At 42.1% G+C, this 5,708-nt stretch overlaps 1 pseudogene; it reads right to left on the bottom strand.

Annotated features, from left to right (window-relative positions):
- Positions 1-674: 674 nt before the first annotated feature.
- LOC125122187 (eukaryotic translation initiation factor 4B-like) lies at positions 675-2,491 on the bottom strand (annotated as a pseudogene).
- Between the last annotated feature and the right edge of the window lie 3,217 nt (positions 2,492-5,708).

A 5,708-nucleotide genomic window follows, 5' to 3' on the forward strand; every position in this document is an offset into this window, starting at 1 on the left:
AGAAACCTCATACTCTTCCTTATATCTGCCCTACTGCCCAAACAGAGTCCAGACGTTGCATCACTGTCACTGCCATTTTTCTAAACAGAGGCCCCTTGGCACTAATCACACAAACAACTGAATGTGTCATTAAAATGCTCAACTCTCCCATTAAAAGATGCATGTCTCTATCTCTGGCTACACTGGCAATTCTCCAGTTAGTTCAATACTTTAAAGGCTGCAGCAGCATGCAAAAAAATTTCATTTCATTTTGTTTTTTATTAAAAGAGGTTAAGGGTGTTCCCATTGTGGCTCAGCAGTAACCAACCCAACTAGTATCCATGAGGACATGGGTTCTATCCCTGGCCCCGCATAGTGGGTTAAGGATTCGGCATTGCTGTGAGCTGCGGTGTAGGTCACAGACTGAGGCCTGGATCCCACATTGCCATGGCTGTGGGTATGGCCAGCAGCTGCGGCTCTCATCCAACCCCTAGCCTGGGAACTTCCATATGCCATGACTGTAGCCCTAAAAAGCCCCCCCCCCCAAAAAAAGTCTCCAGGAGATGGTAAGTTTTTTTGTTTGTTTGTTTGTTTTTGTTTGGCTTGGTTTTTTGTCTTGTCTGGATAGAGGTTTGATTTCCTCTTGAATGTTCCAGGGTGGAGAGAGACTAGGAGAAAGAACAGAATGCAGAGGTCTATTTGGTATAACCTCCCTCATTTTCACCATCATTGGAGAGAGTATCATACTTGCTTGCAGAACTGAACTTAGAGGCTGGATTTTCTTCAGCTTTCTTTGGCTTAGGTGCAGATCTGGAGTCTTTATCCTTTTTGCCATCTTTCCCGACTCCTTCCACTGGTTCCCTCTGTCTCCTGGACCACAGTTGGAGTTCCCACTTTAGCCTTTTGGGACACTCACCCCCATCTACTTTATTTTCATCTTTCCTTACGGGTCCTTCCTCAGATGGTTGAGCAGGAACTGCTTTCCCTCCACCACTTGTAGGGAACTGCTGCTCTGTGTCTGAGCTCTGAGATGCAGCAGAAGGGTTAGAACTTCACTTCACCCAAGCATTCTCCCTTGGTGGAGGGGCCAGTATTACCTTTAGAGGCTCTTCAGGTTTGGGAGGCTTAGAAGTTGGACACTGACAGTCTTCCTCTTTATTGGGTGTTTCATTTCCCAGAGACTTCTCACTCTCTCTCCTTTGTGTATCCTTGTCTGACTACTTTGGCCAGATGTGGCTGAGTTTCCATTCTTTGAGGACTCACTTCCTGTCCTCAGCTGTTCTCATGCCTGTGTTTCTTCACTTCGCCAGCTTGGGCACCTCCCCCGGGGCCGAGGCCATTGTTCTAGTTTTGGCTCACCTTGCTGATGCTGCAATTTCTCTTGCTCCTTCTGTAGCTGCTCTTCTACTTCTCATTTTCTAGCAGCTGTGTCAACAGGCTTTGCCCCTCCCAAAATAGTGGCTGCTCAAATGGATTGGGAGATAGTAGCAGAAGAATCGTCTTCTTTAGGAGTACTCCAAGGCTTTAAGTTCATTTTGGGTCTTTGAGGGGGAACCTCTATCATCACTCCTATAACTATCTGGAGAGTAATTTTCTCTGGAGCTCCATCACTGGTCATCTCTTCTGTCATATCTTCATAGCAGTCCCCGCCTCCTCTGTAGTCGTAGTCCCTGCAGCACCCACTACCAAACACTCTTCTGCCAATGCCATCCTGGAATAGTAGCTTCTGTCATAGTCTCTGCTGCCTCAGTCATCATAGAGATTTTGGCCCCCATATAAATCCATGCCCCATTGTGGCCCATCCCAGTAACCATGCCAATACCCATCATGACATTCGGTATGAATCATAACATTCTTGATACGTGTCTCCTCTTCTAGGTAGGTAGTCATCAAAGCTGTCTATAGCAGAATGGGCCCTCCAGTCTGTGTCTATTTTGTCAGAATCTCAATTCTATCTCTGATAAAAGAACGATCATCCTTGTCTTTATCTTCCGCTTGATCAGCAACTTCCCCTGAAATTCTCCTGCTACCTACAGACTCTTTATTGAGGCTAAGAGCACTGAGCAGGGAATCAAGGTCCTCAAACTCAGCATAATAAGAATCTTTCAAGCTCTCAGGATTTCTGGGTTCACTGTGGTAAACGCACTGCACTGATATTTAATCCTCTAAAGAATTCCTTTATGGAGTCTTGTGTCACATCATAGGGCAGGTTCCCTAGAAAAGCAGTATAGGATGGCAATTTGGGAGGATGGCTCCAGTAGATATTGGGTTCATGTGCAGCCCGTGGAGCAGTGGGCAGAATGGAATAGTCAGTTGGAGGTGCCCCAAACATGTTGTCATCTTTACTATGCCAAGTTGTTGAAACATCTCCTTCTAGGTCATCTGTTTCATCAGCCCAGCTGACTGGTTTGGGGATATAAGTGCTTCCTCCGCCAGTCCCTCCATCCTCAACCAGGTTTGTTAGGGAGATAGTTTCCCCCTTCTCATTCTTCTTTTTCGCTGAGGCCATCATTTTGGGAGAGGGAGAGAGAATGCAAAGGCTCACTTTCCCATTTTAAATTTGAAAAAAATCCCAAAGTTTAGAGAGGCTAAGTAGCTTTCCCAAGATCATAAATAATAAGCAGCCTAGCTCAGCTTCAACTAGGATTTGTGTAACTGCAAACTGTTAATGTTTGTATTCCATTTTGATACATTTTTTCTGTTTTCATAGTTAGCAAATTCTTTTCAGTTCTGTTACAAATTCTAGCATCTTTGTTCCTTCATCTTTTTTCAAAATCTCATTTAACTGTATTACTACAGTTATACAATTTACTCCAGTTTTCTTTAAAGAAAAATTGAGAGTTCCTAGATTTGGTAAAGACTGAAACTAAACATTTTAGTCTTCAGGAAAATCTAAATAGTCATCGATCCTATGAATTTATTTCATATTGAAAGTATTTCTTGGCGATTATGCAGTCTTCATGAGTACACTACAGTCTGGGAGTGGAAGGTCCAAAAGTCAGGTAGACATAATTAGGAGGACAGAAACAAAGAGATCATGAATATTCTAGAATAGATGTGTGATTTCAGTGCTTCCTTAGATCTTGACTCTCCCTTAAAAAGGTCTTCCACGGTAGGTGCCTTGCATGTGATAGACTGGAAAGACCCATGTCCTGGATATCAAAACACTTGTTTCATGACTAGCTGTTTGAAGTTGGTGTGTCACTTTACTTCTCTAGACCTCGAAGTCTCCACTAGTAACCTGGGAGTATTAGAGTTGTAAGCAACCTTGAATAATAAATCCTTCCACCATTCTGACTCATGGCACTAGGACACTTGGAGGAGGGAACTTCCAGGGCTGAAATTCAACCAACCTGCCAATGCTGGGCTCTGCCCACCAGAATCAAGTGCCATCTTTTCCAAATTTAATAAGAATATGAATGATCCATGTGCCTACCAAAAAGGGTGCCTATTTAAATTCTCACAAAGTGCCATACAGTTAGCATTTGTACTGCCCTTAATGAGCTCTACTCACTGTCTCTACTAAACGGGAATAAGACTGGTGCCTGTTTTATGTTCTCCTCTTGAACTGTGGATTCACATAATCACCACTTCCTTCTAATTAAGTACAAGCATGTGATGACAGCAGCTGTACTTCATCCTCATAAAAACATCAGAGAGGGTTCACTAATTGTTAGTGGCATTCTCCCCACTTCTGCCTGGTGCTGAGATCAACTTCGCTTTGGAAGGAACTGGTAAGAGAAGGCCTAAGGGGGATGTTTAGGGAAACATTGGTCAGATAACTTCTGCTCTAAGCTGCAGGAGAAAGGTTTGTTGTCTTGTTGCCTTTTCTGGCTTCTTATCATCAGAGCAGTAAGACCTTAGCATTCCAAATGCAAGTGTGAGCTGGGGGACAAGTTCATGAAGTCTCTTTAGGAGACTTTAGAATAGTGAGGCACAAAGAAACCTCATGCCCATCAGATGACCAGGTTTGGATTAGGACTGAGGTTCCACATAGCCCTTGAGACCCGAAAAGCAGCTTTAAATAAGAATATTCATTTGCTGCCTCTGTGCCCTGCATAGATCTCACTCAGGAATCTGTAACAGCAGCAGACGCATACAAGGTTCATAGTATCAGATCCTGGTCAGTTTGGGTTCAAGGATCATAAATAAATACTCCAAGAACATTATCTGTGTAATTCCATTTGGGTAAAGTCTTACTGCTATGGTCCTTGCTAACACTAAACTTTGCCACATCCTTGAGCTAAACATTTGCTTATTATTTTTTATTAAAGTATAGCTGATTTACAAATTTGAGCCAATTTCTTCTGTATTGCAAAGTGACCCAATAATACATGTATGTTGTAGATACAAACTCTTACCTTTAGAATGGATAAGCAATGAATGGATAAGCAATGAGGTCCTACTGTACAGCACAGGGAACTATATCCAATCTCTAGGGATAGAACATGGTGGAAAATAATATGAGAAAAAGAAAGTCTAAACATTTCCATCTTTAAATTTGCTTTAGCCATCTCAAGTTCCTCTTTTCTGAAGGAGCTACAAGCTATCAAAATAACAATATGGAGTTGGTTTTCGAATCTGATTTTTCTGGCAATTTTTTTCCAAATAAAATACACACCTTTTTAAAAATTTTTAAAAATTTCCCCAATACATTGTTTTTTTCTATTGTACAGCATGATAGACATTTCTCCAAGGAAGATATACAGATAGCCAACAAGCACATGAAAAACTGCTCAAATACTCACCTTTTAACAATTAGGATAATAACAGCTGTTACTGTTCTGGCCTGTTAGGGCCACCAAAGCAAAATATCCCAGATCATGTGTCTTAAACAACAGAAATTTATTTTCTCACAGCTTTGGAGGCTAAAAGTCCAAGATCAAGGTGTCAATAGATCTGGTCTCTTTTGAGGCCCATCCCCATGTCTTGAAGATGGTCCCATCTCCTCCCTGTGTCCTCATGTGGTCTTTGTGAACAAGTGGCCCCTGGTGTCTCTCTGTGCCCTAATCTCCAGTCATACTGGATTAGGGCTCACTCTAAAGACTTCATTCTAACTTAATCACCACTTTAAACACCTTCTCTCCAAATACAGCCGTATTCTGAGATACTGATGGCTAGGGCTTCAACATATAAATTCTGGGGGCCACAATTCAGGCCATTAGAGTTACCATTCTTCATTTCTGCCTGTATGTGTCTATTCACTTTACATAAAGTCCACAGTTTCTGCCACCCATCTCTATTGACATGATGGTCTAGATAATTCTCTGTTGGGGTTGCTTGTGAGGCTTCCCTGAGCATTGTAGGGTCTTAGTAACTTCCTGGTTGATGCCTGTATCAGCTCCATTAGATGTCAGTAGCACCTTTTCCTCTATAGTGACAACCCCAGACATCATCAAATCCTCCCTAGGGGACAAACTAGTCCCCATGGAGAGCCAAACATTAAGTCTAATCTTTAACAACATTCTAAGATAACTTTTAATACCCTTCCTTCATAAGTAAAGATGCTGAGACTAAAGTATGAATCAGTGGGCAAGGTCACATATGGAATAAGTGGCAGAGTTGGGCATTTGTGACTGCCTTGCTCCTCTTTATCCTTAAACTTTCAATCATTTTTAATCCAGTTAAGCCAAGCACTGAAGCAATGGGCTCAAAAGAATCAGTAATTAAACATGTGATGAGGTTTTTTCATGTCTTTGGGAAAATCCAAACTATCAGTCGATTGTACC

This window comes from Phacochoerus africanus, chromosome 3 (genome assembly GCF_016906955.1).
Source record: "Phacochoerus africanus isolate WHEZ1 chromosome 3, ROS_Pafr_v1, whole genome shotgun sequence".
Classification (NCBI taxonomy): Eukaryota; Metazoa; Chordata; class Mammalia; order Artiodactyla; family Suidae; genus Phacochoerus; species Phacochoerus africanus.